Source organism: Canis lupus, chromosome 21, assembly GCF_048164855.1.
Source record: "Canis lupus baileyi chromosome 21, mCanLup2.hap1, whole genome shotgun sequence".
NCBI classification, from domain to species: domain Eukaryota; kingdom Metazoa; phylum Chordata; class Mammalia; order Carnivora; family Canidae; genus Canis; species Canis lupus.
The window spans coordinates 44,608,268-44,627,756 of NC_132858.1; the positions used below are offsets into that span (position 1 = coordinate 44,608,268).

At 37.0% G+C, this 19,489-nt stretch overlaps 1 long non-coding RNA gene across 1 annotated transcript in view; it reads right to left on the bottom strand.

The window, feature by feature from the left end:
• Positions 1–292: 292 nt before the first annotated feature.
• The window catches only part of LOC140613122 (uncharacterized), a 62,495-nt gene continuing 43,298 nt past the window's right edge, over positions 293–19,489 (bottom strand). Inside the window, exon 3 of the long non-coding RNA XR_012014255.1 lies at positions 293–3,341. This is a non-coding gene — a long non-coding RNA (uncharacterized lncRNA). The remainder of the gene's footprint in view (positions 3,342–19,489) is intronic.

Here is a 19,489-nt window from a genome sequence, read left to right on the forward strand (position 1 = left end):
TTAAAAAAGATTTTATTTATTTATTCATGAAAGACACACAGAAAGAGAGAGAGGCAGAGACACAGGCAGAGGGAGAAACAGGTTCCATGCTGTGAGCCTGATGCAGGACTCAATCCTGGGACTGCAGGATCATGCCCTGGGCCAAAGGCAGGCACCAAACCGCTGAGCCACCCAGGGATCCCCTTTCTCTTTGCATACTTATAATGATTTTTTTCTTTCATTTTCAGCAGTTTGATTCTGACGTGTCAAAGTGTGGCTTTCATTGTATTTACCTTGCTTGGACTTTATACACTTCTTTTTTTTTTTTTTTTTTTTTACTTTATACACTTCTTGATTATATTATTTATCTCTGGTCAGATTTATACAATTTTGGAAAGATTATCTTTTGAAATACTAATTTTTTCCTATCATTTGTCTTTTTCCCTTCTGGAACTCCAATTTCTTATATGATAGACCTTCCCTGAAACATCAGTTAAGAAATATGTTTCCAGAAGAAGGAAATGTAACCTAAAAAAAGAACTTCAAAGCAAGAATCAGTGGTAAATAAAGGAGCTGACAAATATTGGGGTAAATATGAATAAGAATTTATACATAAAGTATTATAATTATTATTTACAACTTATTTAAAGTATTTTGAGAGAGGGATAAAAATACTGATTAACATTCAACTTTCCAGAGTCGCATGTGTGTGTTTAAAATGTACGACTGCTGGGATCCCTGGGTGGCGCAGCGGTTTGGCGCCTGCCTTTGGCCCAGGGCGCGATCCTGGAGACCCGGAATCGAATCCCACGTCGGGCTCCCGGTGCGTGGAGCCTGCTTCTCGCTCTGCTTCTCTCTCTCTCTCTCTCTGTGACTATCATGAATAAACAAATAAAATCTTTAAAAAAATAAAATAAAATGTAAGACTGTTTATTTACAAGGAGAAATAGAACAAAAGCTTTAAAAGTGTTATTGGGTTTTTAAATAAAACAATCTACTAAAGCTTGAAAGGAGGGGAAAATGGAGCACAGAGTAAAAGCAGATAAACAGAAATCACAAAATAAGATGGCAAAAATAAATGACGAATATGTCAGTTAAACTGAATTTGGCAGTTAAATAATGCAAAATATTTAATGCAAAATAAAAACTAAGGTTGGATTCAATAAAATGAAGCAATATTCTATTTAAAAGAGACACATTTAAAATATGAATATGCAGAAAGATTATAAGTAATAAAATATATACCATGCATTCAGTAATCAAAAGACATTCTACTGCAGAAGTCAGCAAAATTTTTCTGTAAAGGGCCAGATAAATATTTTTGGCTATATGTCACAACTACTGAACTCTGCAGGTGTAGTAAGAAAGCAGCCACAGACATTACATAAACAAATGAGCATACATGTGTTCCAGTAAGACTTTTATTTTTTACAAAAACATGTGATAGGTCATATTTGGCCAATGGGCCATAGTTTGTGACCTTTGGTCTATTGAAAAGTCATCATTATGGGCCTAACATATATACTAAGGAATATTTTAAGATACAAAGAAATAAATTAAGATATCATGGTTTTATAAGAAAAATTAATCTCAGAATTTGGAATAGGTATTCAGTAAAAATAGAGGAAAAGGGACTAGCAAAAATGGTAGATAGCCTGAATTTTTACCCTCTTCCTCATCATTAACTCATCATTTCTTCCCTTTTCCCTCATTCCCACCTCATACCAGTTCTAGACAAAGTAAAAATTAGGACATAGGCTTAGAGAGTGATTTCAGACAGCAGAGTTTATAAGACTAGAATCCCCAAGACGCATATGATGGAATGTAAGTGATCTTACTGGCTTACAATTCTGGGGCAGTGTTTAGCCAGCCACCTTTACGATATCACAGCTTGTGATAAAAGAGATTCCTAAAACTAACTGACTCCACAAGCATCCATGGGTAATTATTTAGGAAAAGATCAGAGGACACCAATACCATGTATACTTAGCATTATAATAATAAACTATAAACCCTGTGTAAAAGTTACTTACTGTCTCTTAATTATCATTTTTACCACTAGGTGGCCTTCATCCAAAGTTGTATTTACCCAGGAAGATGGCTTAGAAGTTGCAAACTGACAAGGCCTGACTCTCACCCACAAACGTGTTTTGATTGGCCCAAGATGTTTTCAAAAATTTGTAGTACTGGTCTATGTTTAAGATTCGAGAGTTCCATGTTATAAAACTGTATTTCTTGCCTCTCTACCTGCCAACGGCCGGTAGAGACTGACTCTACCAAATCCTTTCTATAAAGAGAGCATGTGTTCTCACATGAGGCCCTGCTTATTTTTTTCATCTTGTCTGCTTTAATCACTTATAATCCCATCTGGCCTCTATAGTTGTTTAGCTGTGTGATCTGTACATTATAGTTGTACCGGAAAGTCTCAAGCAATAGCTATTTATTCAACAAAACCAAACCAAACCCAAGAAAAATATAACTTAATACTGAAGTGTATTTCAGAAATATAGATGTAAAGTCAAAAGAGAAGAAATAAGGCAGAAATTAAGATCTGGTTACTACCTTATGGAAATAATACTGAATTAATGAAAGTAAAGGAGGCTTAGAGCAAGGTAAGCAGCAAGACATCATAAAAAGGTAAAAAACCAACAGCATACAGCAAATGTCAGTTGACTGAATCCAGTACTGAGCTAAGCATTTGATATAGATTCATGCATTAAATTCTTAAAATCATTCTATGAGGTGTGTTGTTTCCTTCATATTATACAGATAAGAAAGGTGTGTCCCAGAGTTTACATAACTTCTCCAAAGTCAAACACAGTAAGTGGCAGAAGTCGGTTTAAGCCCAGGTAAGTCTGAAGCAAAGGCCAAGCTTTTAGTTTCTACTCTAAGGCCCCTGCTGCAGAGAAATTATGTGGTAATTAGGTAGGCATGTAGTTTGGTTTGCTTTGCCATTCACACTGGATCTTTGTGAGCCCTAAAACTGGTTATCCTGATTTTCTCTGTTGAGTGACATCATTCCAGAAGGCAGACAGTTAGGAGTGCCCCTCTGTCTTCTCCATTTTGAAGAAAAGAAAAGGCTCCCTTTCAGGTAGCGCCATGGTCCATCTGGATGCAATCCTTCTTTTCCTTCTCTCTCAAGGATTCTCCTTCCTGTGAGAACTCCAAAACACCCAGTGATGCTTACCCAGGCTGAAAGAACCAGAAAATCTGCTCCCTCAGTGGCAGAGGCCATTCTTTTTTTTTACAGTTGCTGCCACACGGTGTCGCTATTGAAACACAGGGAACACAGCCACCCAGGTAGGGTTCCTGCTGCTTCATGTTGTTGCTGAGTCCCGGACAGGTGCAGTGGCAGGAAACCACTGCAAAAAAAAAAAAAAAAAAAAAAAAAAAAAAAAAAAAAAAAAAAGCTTCGGTGTTTGGTGACCTACAACCACTATTGCCATCCATCATTTATCCACAGGGAGAAGAAAACTCTCCTTAGTATCCTTTTCCACTATGATAATTCTGCGCCATTGTAGGCCTGAGTACCCCCATGACTTCAGTCTTATTTATGAGACTAATTGAGTATACATATAAAGACATTTTTACAAGATCCACACTAAATTTCTGGGGTGGTTGAATTTGGAGGGATTTTTAGTCACAGCCATGTAATTGCTTACAATTACCACTCTACCCTCCTACCTTCTTTACTAACCCCTAATGTGAAAGAACTTCCTCTCTATCTTTGTCTCAATGACCATCCCCTTTTTCATCAAAAGTAGAACAACATTCCTTTATGGCAACACTCGACCTTGTTACAAAAGTATGGTTCATCTGGATTCAGTGAACTTTATGCCTATTAATCTCTCTATTGTTCAATAGAATTACTCTGCTGGATTCAATCACCTTGGCTTCAGAGATTTGATGTGGACTATTTGAAGCATCCTCAGTAGTTCAATGCCAAGTGGATGATCCCCAAATCCCTTCTTGGTAAAAAATAATTGATGTGATTATTATTTGCCAACTAAGAGCTAGGGGAGTATGCTGTGGAACAACAAATGATATTTAAATGAAGTTTCCATTTCTGCAAAATATTTTTCTCTTATAATTCCACTATATGCCAGTGTTCTTACTCATGAAAATATTTCTGTATCTTTAAGTACAGATATGAGATAAAGAGTAAATATGAAGAAAATGCTGAGCATGGATTTGAGGATCATCAAACGATTAGATCAGAAACAACCTTGGTAAATTTCCATTTTGTTCTGGACATAGAGTAATACAGACATATATTCAACCGTCAACTAATCTGAACAAAGAGAAATTCATAAATAACCCAAAGTCAAAGTTGAAATAAACTATGCATCATCTTCTACTGCTTCCCAACTCCCTTCTACCAACCTAGAAGCAGCCTATCTCCAAGGTTTGGCTCAAATTTCCCTAAAGCCACCATCCTTGCTCTGGTCCTCTGGGGAAAGGAGAGGGAGGTCTAGTGAATATTGGTGGCAATAATAACTAATTACTGTCTAATTTCTGAGTCCTGCTTCATTATCCTTTAAGTAGGAATTCGATTACTCTATCCCATTGTAATTGAGAAGTACCTGTATCCTAATCTCTGATCTCCCAGGAAGTAGAACTGCATATCCCCTCTAGTCAATCAGTTCTAGAAGTAATTAGCCAAGGAAATCATTTTAAAAAATTAGTACATTGATTAATTTCCCTAGGAATTAAGAAAAATAATTTCTTGAGAAGTCATATATCTTTAAAATGGAGGGTATTAAGTAACTAATACTTTTTACATCAATGATACAACCCCTCCCAAAGCAAAAAGGGAGAGTTTAGCATTCTAGAAAGTTCTTATAGACCATGATATTCAAAGTTTGATTTTTTTCAGTTACAGATAAGGAAACTCATTGTTATCAACATTAATTTTCTCATCTGTTAAATGAAGGGCTCCAAATGATTTGACCTCAATTGCAGGGTTAGTTACTGGGGTGGAAAAAAAGTTCCTATCTAAGGCACTTTCTATTACCATACATTGCATTAGAACTAATCAGTCATTGTCTTCTAAAACCACTACCCCCCCCCCCCCCAGAAATCAATGATATTCCACATTAGAATTCCAGGATACAGCTTTTAGAACATTTGGCTGGAGCTGAGAAGGAAAGTTGCTGGCATTGCGGCTATTCTTTTGTGGTTTACAGGCAATCCAAACAACAGTTGTGTGCTGTTATATTTCAGTTCTCAAAGACTGGTGGGATCCCATGTTATGGTATGCTTAAAATAAAAACAGAGAGACCTCCTTTCTGAGGCTGTGGGATGACATGCAGTTTTGTGCCACTTCATCAGAACTTGGGTCTTTTGACCAGAGCGTTTATTACAAAGTGCAGTAAAGCACAACACAACCACAAGAGAAACATTAGAACTCTCTCTCCCTTGTGAATTAGTCTAAAGAGATTTTCCTTCAGAAATCACATGTCTGCCTCTGTGCTCACTATGCCCTACCCTCAGTCTCACTGAATTAATCTTCCATAGGCTTCTGCAAAGAAAAAAGCCCCACTGAGTTGGAAAGCAGGGAAATACACATTGTATAGCCTTTTTCACTGAATATCTACCCTTCTTTGGAAGGCAAACTGTGTTATCGAGTTATCTTTAGGAGTGAGAGTTGGGTTGGAAGAGATGCATTCAGATTTAGTTCCAGTGAATTTGAAGTAGAGGACAGAACATGTAAACAAAGATCTCCTTTGGTGACTGGGGAAAAATTGAGCAATATGTTGGAGTTAGAAAAACTGAAATAAAGGAATTTATTGTGTGGGGAGTTAATTCACATACACACAGAAGGCTTCTGAAAGTCTGTCACTAGCTTTCCAATCAGTTCTTGTACCACCCACTGGTTTAGGTTCATGATGGCCTACTTTGCATCTCTATTCTTTTTCTGTGACCCTGAGACGGTAAGGAATTTCAATTTGCCCTTTTTAAATTTTAATATTTATTTTCCCCTTATTCTTAAAAGAAAAAAAAAAAAGAAATGTCGCACTTGGCTGGAACTTCGATTACATGGTTGCCTGAGGCTGGGTTGGAGCTGGAAAGTTGCAAAATAAATCAAAACAAGCTGTGTTCTTGTGTTTCTAAATTATTAAACATTTACATTTGACTGGTCAAACAGTGTCTTTTTCCTAAATGTATACACCCTTGATTGAGCGGCAGAGTTTGGTGTCAGTAATTTGGAGGATACCTCATTCTATCAGAAGGCATATTTTAGGCCCCATTCAACTAAACTTTGCTGATGGAATAGAAAATTTAACTACAAGGGTGGACTTTTTAAAAAATTTATACCCATAGAGTACATAAACACTCTAAACCAGCAAAGCAAAGAAAATGATGTGTTTATGATGCTAATTACTGAACTTCACCAGCTCAGTCTAAGATATATTAAAAAGTTGCTTAGATTGGCAATATACCTTATTCCATTAAGCTTTAGCCTTATTTTCCCCCTAAGTCAGAGTACCAACCCAGAAGGAAGAGGCTAGAAAATCTGAATAATGTTATAAAGTGATCTAATAATAAAAGAATGTTTAAAGCAATTTCTACTCTAGGGTCATATGCTTTTTAGATTGAAAAAAGTTCACAAAGCTTTGAAAGATGACAGACCTGTAACCAAAAGAAAAATGCAGTATAGTATACTCTACTTCCTGTGTGAGTTGTAGGGGATAATATTTAAGGGTACAATGGAAAACCAAGTTAAATGCTAATAATCTCCTCTGGAAGAAAAATCATTTAGATTATCTACATCTTTGTTACCATTTTCCAAAAACATTTTTGTGAATATTCTACAATTTGCATACTTTGCAGATTGAGAAATATAGTGGTTATCCACAATAGTTAATGAGAACAACCCAAGATTTCCATTTTTTCCGTAGTGTTTCAAAACCTCTAGGCTAAGTCATCCTCTCTTTGACGTATCTTTAAACATTACACCTAGTATCAGATTATTCCATCACATAGCATTTTGTTAAAATATACTGAAACAAGTACATAATACGATATTTCCTGTGGTACAATATTCCCACCTTGCAAATGTTCCCACTAGAGACCACTCATAATCACATTATGTCTGAGTGGTGATTGAGGGAATGTCTAATAGATTAACTTTCCCATTCTCCTGCATAGTCAGCTCTTCCCAGGCTCCCATTAATGGTTGTTTTTAACCAGATTTCTCTTGAATGATAAAAGAGGCAGGAATCAGAAAAGTTGTAAATAGATAACCACTGTGCTACTTTATCCTCCAGTATTTTTTTTTCAAAGATTTATTTATTTATGATAGACATAGAGAGAGAGAGGCAGAGACACAGGAGGAGGGAGAAGCAGGCTCCATGCTGGGAGCCCGACGGGGGACTCGATCCCGGGACTCCAGGATCGTGCCCCGGACCAAAGGCAGGCACCAAACCGCTGAGCCACCCAGGGATCCCCTATCCTCCAGTATTGATCTAGGGTATTGATGAAGATTGTTACATGGGATAGAAATAATTCTTTGGGTCTTCATCTTCTATCCCGAAGCCCCAAAACCAGTCTGTCCCATCTTGGTCTGAAGAATGTGTTCAGGCCTTAGAAATCATAGATTTCAATATCCTACATTCTTACCAACACCTCCTGACCTTCTTGGAGGATCTCCTTATCTTTACCCTAGAAACGTCCCTCTCCTCAGTTCTTCATCTTGTCTCACCCAAGTGTCCCCTCACTAGTAGCTTTCCTACCTGCCCTGAACCTCATGATTGATCTTCTCTACCTTTTTACAAGCCCCTTGGGTTTACCTATACTCTATTCTCCTGCTATCCACTCTGCATACTATCTGACCCTTGGCTAAAAGACAAGGAATAATCTACTTTTTTTCCTACTTTATCTAGGGGACTTAGCCCTTAATTGAACAACTCTGCAAACTGATAAAACCTGACTTCTGGGCTCTGACTTCACAAGTCACTGGCCTTCTATCTGCACTTTTATTAGCTAACGTAAGTTTCCCCTTTCATTCCATTCAACGATTCTTCTTAATATAAACCGTGACTTTTCTGCCATTAAATTCACAATATAACTTGTCCTCACATATCTTCTCAATGTTAAATTCTACTCAGAGTATATTCAAAGCTTTCAATGGTTGGTTTGAGTATTTTTAATTTTTTTTCTCATTCTGAATTTTCCATCCTATCTGCAAATTTATTTATCACCTATCCAGTTTTACCTTCTTTCCTTTGGTCTAAGTTCTCCCTACTTAGGTGATGGGCAGCCACCCAGCCCTTGACCTCATGCACTTCCTTCTATCATCCACTGTCTCTCTTAAATGTTTGATCACTTCTGTCCTACTTGCTCTTTTACCACCCTTCCTCCCCACAAAAAGCACCATAATTAATGATCCACAGGTCCTAGATTGAAGGATGAGATGTGCAATGTATTTGCCATTCAGATCTGCTGAATTCTGGCTTCCACTCTCAGCACTCCATTGAAGTTGCTCTTGTTGGGAGTCCATAATAGTATTGTCACCAAATAGTCATTTTTAGTTTCTATCTTACTGGATCCCTGTACTTTATGTAACACTGTTAATGCTATCCTTTTTTGAAATGTGTTATGCCATTATTCTCCAAGACACACTACTTTCTTACTTCTATCTCCAATTCTATGGGTGAATCTCTTTCTATCACATATTCTTTAATTTTGGATTATTTTCTCAGCCCTCTGCCCATAACCATGGACAAAAAAAGTATGTAAAGTTAACTCATCCTATGCCATTTTTAACTATCATCAGTATGCTTTTGACTTCCAATTCTATATTTCCAACTCAACTTCCTCCCCTTCTTGAGATTTTCACTAGCTGGCTGGACCAGTTATTAATTTTTGAGAGAATCTAAATCTAGTATTTCTATAAGCAATCTCTTCCTACTGCATTCTTTCCTCAAGCATTTTTACATAACCTAATATGCACTGGCTATACAAGCAGCCACCCAAATTCAAGCTTAAAGTCTGCTGTACCTTTTAGCTCCTTATTTCCTCACTATTTATACCACACTCTTAACTTAGTCGTGGATTATATCCCAAATATTCTGCTACCATAACTCTCTTCTCCAACTATAGTTTCACTGCCAGGGATCAGGCTGCCATCATAACCCTCAAGGAGATGCAGAAGATGCCTACATACCCTCTTTGCTACTCATTTTGTCCCTTCATTTTCATTTTCCTCAAAATTTCCAATCACTCTTCTTAGATGAAGACTGATTACATCATTTTCATGCTTAAGACTCTTCAGTGAATGCCCAGAGAATAATGCCTGGGCAACTTACTGTGGTATTTCATGCTCTAATCCTTACCTACCCCTTTAGCTATGAATGTCAGAACACCCTCCTTCAAACTTGCTGCTGCTGCAGCAACATGGGATGGATGGTATTTTCCACATTCTTAAAATTTTCTTTCTTTGTTGCTTTCACTCACATTGTATCTTTTTCCTTTTTTAATTTTTAAATTTTTTTCTTTTTCCTTTTTTTAAAAGGAAGCTTTATAAGGAGACTATCCTGTAGAAATTGTATTGTAAAAGATTTCCATAAACAGTGGGAGTTAGAGGTAAATATTCTTTTTACTTTTGTCCTCCAGTATTCCATTACATGCCTGCCCTCTATTATTTTCTATAAATGTAGCTATTCAGCAAAAGTTTGTCCATAGTTTTTGTGAGACTAATTTCCCCTACTGGACACACACACACACAGTGACATGTAATTTTGTGTCAGTTTTGCAGTTATTCAGCAAAAGTTTATCCATCGTCTTTGTGAGACTAATTTCCCCTAGTGTATACATATAGTGTATACACACACACACACACACACAGAGTGACACATAATTTTGGCACACACTGAATCTAATAATTATTGAGAAGTTATAATCCTCTTCTGAGTTGTCTGCTAAAGTCCAGATCCTTCAGTGCTTGTGGGAGGATGCTAAAAATCATAAGGACCAAAGAGAGAAGAGAAACTATGACAGATTTCCAAGGATAAATGTCCCTGCTATAGGTGAAGAGAGCATGTATCCCTAGTTCCTTCCCTCTTCCCTAATGCTGGCCCACTTTCTTATTGTTATGCTGTGAATTTTAACAGCATTGGGTGGATCCTGAAATAAGGACGTAATGCAAAAAAAATGGCAATGAGAAGAGGGTTTTGCTTTTGTCTTAAAGATTTTATTTATTTATTTATGAGAGACACAGACAGAGAAGCAGAGGTATAGGCAGAAGGAGAAGTAGGCTCCCTGTGGGAAACCCAACGTGGAACTCAATCCTAGGACCCCAGGATCACGCCCTGAGCCAAAGGCATATGCTCAACCACTAAGCCACCCAGGCATCCTGAGAAGAGGGTTGCTTGTATATCTTGGTCTAAAATGTATTCCGTTGAATCAGATTTAAGTGTTGTAAGGAGCTGTTTTCACCTGAGACTTATTTGGATAGGTTATTGTCTTTGTAAAGGCAGGTAACAACAAATAGGACCTGTCTTTGCTTTTATTAAGCTTCTCTTATGTCTCATGGGAACAGTATCTGCAGAAGGAGTCTCTCTAACATCTTTTGCCTGAAATTTCCTACCTCATTCCCTATATCAGATGTCATTTGTACCTGTCTTACACTTTCTCAGCCTTATCCCTGATTTTAGCCATGTTATGGCAAAAAACTCTGTGAACATTTTGTCTCATGACATACTAACATGACTAATACCTCAGCTGCCCATGCTCCCTTTTCAGGACTTCTCATTATTGCAGCATAGGACACAAAAGACCACTCTGCATGAATACATTTGCAGACCAAAAGCTCAGGTATTAGTAACCTGTTGAGGAACCCTCAACCAATGGGGATCAGGAAGTGATAGATAACAAATGCTCTCTGTTACTCTGCAGGAGGATAATCCTGATAGGCATCTACACACTCTTTAGGGATCCAGCCCCAGGAACTCATGAAATGATTTATAACATATGAGCATGTAGCAGTACTACCTGTGCCTAACAAAAAAAGAGTGATGGAGACTTTTGCTAAGAATCAAGTTGGTGCCATGTTGGCAAAATAAGAAGAATGGTGGGGAAAACTGCATAAAAGAAAACTAGCTATTAGCCACCCCATCGGTCAGTACATTGCATCCCTTCCTTATAGTGAAAAGAGGAAGACTGCCGTAAAACATGCTATGTCCACAGAAGGCTAGCAGGGAAATGCAAATAAATGTGAGCACACAACAGTAATCACAATATTATCTGTGGGAAAACTACAAAGTAATGGAGTTAAAAGAGTAAACTGAATGAAACTTTAGAAAATGTATAAATGCAGACAGCTGAAGAACAAAAAAGGGCTCTTAGAACTATTAAAAGGACAATCCAAAGATTGAAAGATAAAAATTAGGAAAATCTCCCAAAGAGCATGACCAAAACCCAAAAATGAGTGGAAAAATGTGATAAAAAAAAGGATCAATTCAAGAGGCCTAATATCTTAATAATAACAAATTCATTAAAAGGGTGGAAAAGAATGAAAGAGATAAATTATTAACAGAGTAATCCATTCAAAGTTCTTGAAGAAATTTTTCTCAAATCAAATGTCCCACAAAGTATCAGGCATGACAGGTAGCCTTTCATTCATTTAATATTATACTCAATTAATATGTTAGTAAGTAAAAAGGAAAATATTAACTAAATTTCTTAAAACACAAAATAATAAATAAATTTGAATCACTATTTGTAACAAATGTGCCATCTAAAATAGAGACATGGTATATTCATTTTTGAACATCAAAAACTTTCAGAAAACTAATCTTTCAGAGTTAAACTAAAACTGCTATGGCAAATCAAATTTGCAGTCATTTTCATACAACCTGGAACTAAGCGAGTTTTTACATTTTTAAATAAAAACAAAACAAAATTAAGAATATATGACAGAAACCATATGTGGTCCACAAAACCTAAAATATCTGCTACCTTGGTTTGCTGACCACCTATACTAAGCATAACGATGAAGGTTATATGCTGTCCCTCCATTATGCTAGTCTTCTTCAAGAACATGAAAGAGATTCTAAAAGACTCCATCACTAAGAAACTGAGAATCTTAGATTTATGAAATGTCTAAAAAGCTTCTGCCAAGTGGACACCATGGGGAGTTCCAGTACTATGGATTTGGTGATGGGTTTGTTAGTTACGTGAGAAACCACTTAGGGTTGTCAAAGGTCCAGGAGCAGTGAAGGGGTCAGTAAGGAATCAGAAAGAACATACTTTAAAGACATTCACATTAAAAACATAAAAAATGTGCTGTGCTGACCAATCAACATATCCTGTTTATATAAACTGATGTGATTTGTACTAAAGTCATTGATGTATGGATGTCATGTTTCAGAATTTCTGCTGCTTCTGTAACTTTATAATTTTCACACATATCTAAGAATGAAAATTTTGCTTATTTTGAGGCAGTCTCCTCATAGATTTGTGAATTTCTGGGCTTAATATATTGCAGGTCAAAGATTTTCTTGTGATGTGGTAGAAAAAAATCTTAATGCAAAAGGAAATGTGGCTTTGGGCTGAAGTTTATAAAGACCTAATTCAATAGACCAACTTCCCAGATGACCCCAATAACCCCTGCCTCTTGGTAGTCACACTCTGTGTAACGCCCTTTCCCAGAATGAGGGCTGAACCTCTGACTTGTGTCTAGTGAGTAGAATACTTTAACTGATTAGGTTACAAAAATGATGACTTCTGTCTTACTAGCAGACTGTCTTGCTGGCTTTAATGGCAAGATGGCTGAGAAGATCACATCACTAGGAACTGGGAGCAACCTTTGGCCAACAGCCAGGGACGAACTAAGTAAGGCATTTAGTACAACAGCCAGTGAGGAATTGATCCCCATTGGCAACGGTCAAAACAGCCTAGAAGCAGGCCTGCCCCAGATGATTGTGGAGATGGCTGCCGACAACACTGTGGTTATAGCCTTGTGAAAATCCCTGAGCCAGAGGACCCAGATTGTCTAAGCTCAGATTCCCCCAGTAGAGACTATAAGATTTCTGTTTTGGGACGCCTGGGTGGCTCAGTAGTTGAGGGTCTGCCTTCAGCTGATCCCGTGATCCTGGGGTCCTGGGATCGAGTTCCACATCGTGCTCCCTGTGAGGAGCCTCCTTCTCCCTCTGCCTGTGTCTCTGCCTCTCTCTCTGTGTCTCTCATGAATAAATAAATAAAATCTTTTTTTTTTTTAAGACTTCTGTTTTCAGGCTCTAAGTTTGGGTGTGATTTGTTACACAGCAGTAGATGACTAATACACATATCATAGGAAGAAAATGTTTTGCATGTTGTTCTAGGGCCAGTTTGTGATTCTGCCAGCATCTCAGGATGGTGAATATTCTATAGTACTTATGTGGGGCTGTGCCTACACCAAGTCTTTAGTTCAGTTACATTCTGCATCCAGACATTTCTTCCTCTTTGACTTACCCATTTTTCATATTACTATAACCTACATATCTAAGTATAAAAAAAAAGGGTCATCTCTAGTTTCAGTAGAAATTGATTTGTCTTTTTGAGAAATGAATTAGTACCTTGCCACATACCCCTTACCAAATAACAGATCCTGTGATAACTACATTTATTTTAGAATACTTTGTTAGTCTTTAAATAAATGATTAGATAGTATTATCAAATAATAGTCATTCAAAACATATCAATATTAAAAATGTTCCGTAATTTTTTACTTCTCCAATCATATATTTGAGAGGTAAATAGGAAACATCTGGCAGAAAGATAATATTATTTTATTCTTCTGTTTTAAAAAAATGAAAGTCCACAGCATGAGACTTTTTCACATTTTTGCTTTTTAGATCATATTTATGATCAGTTTCATATCCTTTAAATTGATCTTATTTAATGAGATTAAAGCTGATTAAAATTTTTATTTAATGATATGATTCTGCAATTTGTGCAATATAACTTGTGTGATGGAGGAGAAGAATGGCCCAGGGGCTACATTAGAAAACACTAGCCATGGGTTGATGATTGTTGAAGCTGCTGGTGGACACATTATACTATTCTCTCTACTTTTGTATGCATTTGTAATTTTCCATATGTGTGATGAACTTCTATATAAATATTTCATCTCTCCCAAGGATCTTACTATAGTATTATGTGATTTTTTTTTATAAAACCACATGATGCTTTCAAGTTTTTTGATATACCAACCAGCAACACAAACATGTTTAACATTTTCTATTTCCAACAGGACTGCTCATTTTGAAGGAGACATGCTGTAGAGACAATTTTAATAATGACAACTTTTAATAATGACTAAATTTTATTGGTGACTACAGACATTATGCTACATGCTTTACATGAATTATTACAGTCGAATCCATACTATCCTTGAGTGGTGAGAAGTTACTAGTAACTTACCTGTATAATTTACTTAAATAAGTTACTAGTAAAACTTATACGTGAGAAATTTATCTCACAGGTTGAATATAAGTCAGAATCCTATGAAAGCCAGTATACATTCTAAAACACTGTATGCTATACTGTGGCATTATTTTTTCCTATTGTAATGCTTCTCTGGAAAGTTCTTTGATGTCCCACCAAGTTTGGTATCTTTTCTTTAAATACTTAATAAATTGTGCATCAAAATATTTCCTGACACAGATTCTAGTAGATGTTTATAGTTTATCTTTGAAGGGTAAATAACATAAATGAGTCAGTAGCCATTTTTCACTGAGATCCTGCTTAGGGTGGTATTAGAAAATTATAAAACTGAATAGTTTTATTTATCATTGGTTAAAATTATAGTCAACATAAGAGACCACTAGCTTTCAAAATAGTTAAAAAGAAAAATCTGAAACAATAAGAAGATAGTTTGATATGAGGATCTGTAGAATTAACAGCAGTGGGCAAGATATTGAGAGAAGCTGGAAAATAGTTAAGCCCCATTATTCTGTATTCTGATATAAAATTTTTGACTTTGCTTTTCCAAGAAATTTTCCTATGGTTTGCTTCTGCATGACAAGAGACTAGAAGACAGGGATGTTTATTTTGTTTTTGTGGGACACTGTATTGTCATTGTTTGTTTGCTATAGTTACACTTACTCATTACCCTTGTAGAATTCAACCCACAGTCTGTGATGTCACTGATGTTGCTATAATCAACACAAACGCCAATACAAAATCAGCCTAGATCCTTTAGGAGTTAAAATAAGCATTTGTCAGCTTTTTCTTTCTTGCATATATTATGACAGATTTGTTTTTAAAATACAACATAAGTTCTCTGACTTTCATCTCCACTTAGTTACTGAGCTAGCTGTACTAATAAATTATCTGGGTTTGGATCTTGGCCCATATTATACTCTATGGCCATGGGAAAGCCTCTTTGCTTTTCCCAATCTCCTTCTCAATCAGTAAAATGGAAACCCAAGCCTTGATTTGAAGTTACATGGCATATGGCATAAGAATCATAGTAAGTGCTCAAATAAAGATCATTTCTTCCCTTCATATAAGAGGCAGGTTGATTTTCCTTTTGTTTCTACAGAAACTTTTCTTTTAAACAAATAATAACAGTATTTCATGAAGAATTACTTGGAATTCTCATTTAGTTAAAAGATGACAGTTAGGAAGTTCAATATGATTACATTATTTTTACAGAAGATGAGGCAGAGGGGAAAGTTTATGGGTATGTATATCATCCTCAAACTTAGAAAAGATTTAAGATATCAACTAGACATTCCTTACTTAAAAAGTATGTTTAGTCAATGGGATAGTTATTTCTAAAAACATGTTACATTATTTGTAAGTTGAGTGCTCTACTAGTTTTTTTCTCAGAAATATTTCCCTATATTAGCTCAGTGTTTCCAAACTTGCCTGATCATGAGGCTCTCCTAAATTAAAAACCGATGTTGAGATCCCCTCCCCTGGAGAGGCTGATACATTAGAGCTAGGGCAGACATCTGGACATTTAACTGTTGCCCCAGGTGGTTCTTATGCTCAGGCAAAGACAGGAAAGAGTGCATCTGCTGATATTCCCATTTTGCTGATTGGGGAAAAGTGTATATGTGCAAGTCAACCACTAAAATTACATTTTTCCTGTCATAGTACGCGTAAACTCACTGATTCCTCAGAGTTAACAGTGAGGTAGCAGCCTGCAGGTCTAAAAACTTAATTACAATGAAGGCTTAGACGGTGATTTTGCCTCAGTGTTTTGAGCCAGGGTTAGATTTCAGAGTTAATATATATGTTTTCCAAGCAATTCCCCTCCTCAATGTTTTCTCGCTGGCACACTGAGGATCTCTCTTCATCCTTCCCATCCTCCTTTCTTCTTCCTTCTTTCCTTCCACCCATCTAATCATCCATCAAGTAGGCATCAAAGTAGAAATAAAGACTAAGAGAAACTGTTTTAGTCTTTCTGGGCTGCTATAACAAAATACTATAGATTAGGTGGCTTATAAACAACAGAAATTTAGTTTTCACAGATCTGGAGGCCAAGAAGTCCAAGATTTGATTTGATCTTGGACAGTCATCTTTTCACTGTAACCTCATATGACAGAAGGGGCTAGGGAGATCTGTGGGGTCTCTTTTATATGGGTACTACTTCTCTCATGGTGTAAGCACCTCCCAAAGGCTCTAGATACCATCATATTGGGCACTAGGTTTCAATATGAATTTTGAGAGAACACAAAATCCAGTCTGTACCAGAAGCCTTTGGCTTCAGTGTCACAGTAAAGTAGGGAGACATGCTTGCCAAGATCAGATCAACATAGAAGGCAGAACTAAGAGAGGAAGACAGATAAAAGGGGGTGGAGAAGGAGTGGCAGGCTGAGGGAAACAATATATACTCTCTGTCAAGTTATTTTGTCCCTCCCCTCCATTCAATAACACATTTATGCACCAATTATCAGTCTGATTGCCCTTTATAGTAACAGTCGTGTCTAAATGCCATAATTTTGCCTTGCCAAAATGCTAGAAAGCCCTAAAGAACAAGGCAGCCTCTATCACTATATCTGCTGCACTACTCAGTAGAGGACCTGGCACATAAAAGATGGTCTCATGTTTTTGAAAAATTTAAAGGGCTACACTGTGGAAGGAGCCTCAGTGTCCATCAAAAGATGAATGGATAAAGAAGATGTAGTTTATGTATACAATGGAATATTACTCCGCCATTAGAAACAACAGATACCCACCATTTGCTTCAACGTGGATGGAACTGGAGGGTATTATGCTGAGTGAAATAAGTCAATCAGAGAAGGACAAACATTATATGGTCTCATTCATTTGGGGAATGTAAAAAATAGTGAAAGGGAATAAAGGGGAAAGGAGAAAAAAATGAGTGGGAAATATCAGAAAGGGACACAGAACATGAAAGACTGCTAACTCTGGGAAACGAACTAGGGTGGTGGAAGGGGAGGTGGGCAGGGGGTGGGGGTGACTGGGTGACGGGCACTGAGGTGGGCACTTGACGGGATGAGCACTGGGTGTTATTCTATATGTTGGCAAATTGAACGCCAATAAAAATAAATTTATAAAAATAAAAATTAAAAAAAATAAATAAAGGGCTACACAAAGTGATTCATGTCATTAAATATAAAATAAAAATGTTAAAGATTATCTGTGCCTACCTGGCTCCCAATTTCCACAATCCACTCTCTCCCCATGACCCCAATATTATGGTACTAGAACAAATTGTAACTTTGTCCACAATCCACAATTCCTTCTCTTTTGCTAACAGTATGCTTTGGCAGTATCTCACTTTCTGACCTTTTGCTCCAATTCTTATGACTGGACTTCTATCTTATTCTTTGTCCTCTAGAACATTTCTATGTAACCTAACTACTACCTCTCCAGGACCTCTGAGATAGGGTTTAGTCTTTGTTATGGGGTTGAATTATGTCCCCTATGAATATATGTTTAAGTTATACCCCCCCCAAATCTCAAATATGTCACCTCCAAATGTGACCTTATTTGGAAATAGGGTTGTTGCAGATGTAATTAGTTAAGATGACGTGTTACTGGAATAAGATGGGCCCTTAATCCAAAATAATTAGTGCTCTGATAAGAAAAGAGGGTTGCCTGGAGACAGATACCTAAGGAGAGCACCATGTGATGACAGAGGCAAAGATTGGAGTGACACAGTTGCAAGCCAAGGAACACCAAGTATTGTGGCTATACCAGAACCTTGAAAAGGCAAGGAAGGATATTCTCTAAAGCTGTCAGAGTGAGCATGGTCCTGCTGACACTTTGATTTCAGATTCCTAACCTCCAGAACTGTGAGACAACACATGTCTATTGTTTTAAGCCACTCAGTTTGTGGTACTTGATTAGGGGAACCCTAAGAAACTAATGTGGTCTTGTGGCTAGTTTCTTTGTAGATATTACAGGAATCACTATGCATACACCATCAGAACACCCCTAACTAAGGGATATCAGGGTGAGAATCCTGCACTTGTAGCAGTACTCCTTAGGTATCTGCTGGTCAAAATATCTTTTCTCCAACTTCCACAATGATTCTGTTCTCCCAAGTATGTCACAAATTCCATGGGGGATTGGTCCTACAAAATATTAAAATAGTGTCTCGCCATATATCAACACGTTTTTTTCCTTGCTCATCTTTAATTAGCAGCCCTAAAGTTAGAAGAGCGGAAAGAAAGCACACAAGAAAAAAAACAACAAAAAGGATCACCTACATGACAGAAGGCCTAGTCAGCCAAGGATGGATTTATTTGTAATTCAGTAAAGAGCTCTGTCTGTCCTCTACTTTTTCAAAATGTGATATGTAGAGATTCCTAACTCTGGGAAATGAACAAGGGGTAGTGGAAAGGGAGGGGGGTGGGAGGTTGGGGTGACTGGGTGACGGGCACTGAGGGGGGCACTTGACAGAATGAGCACTGGGTGATATGCTATATGTTGGCAAATTGAACTCCAATAAAAAATGTGATATGTAACATTTTCATGAATAAGTGTGATTTCAAAAAAAAGAAACACTGCATCATTTTCTTTGAAAGAATGGAAACTATTATATGTAGGGAAAATGGTAAATGTTGCATAGATGTGAAAAATCACAACATATCTTTTTTAGAGTAAATCGAATGTTCCTAGTGAAGCTGATAAATTGATGGCTCAGCACATCTGGGGACTTGTTTACTCTGGTTTGCAATTGTCCTTGCCACAAAGGCTAAGTTTTGCTTTCTCATGGTTTGCAGGATATGAGAACATAAAACAGATTTTGTAACTCCTGGGTCATAGAAATCTCCTCATTTTTATATATAACTATAAAACTCTTAGGACTATGGAATACTTTCAGTTTGTGTATATGTGTGTACATGCAAGGGTGTACACTTGTGTATGTGTATTGTGGTGGTGGTGGGATAATCTTTTTTAAAAAAGTGTTGAATTATATCATAAACACACATACAGATGTATACTAACACATTATCCCAACCACACTTACATCCTGCTACATGCTGTAAGAGTAAAGAATTACTTGAACTTGAATATTATAGTAAATTACTCTTTCATGTGA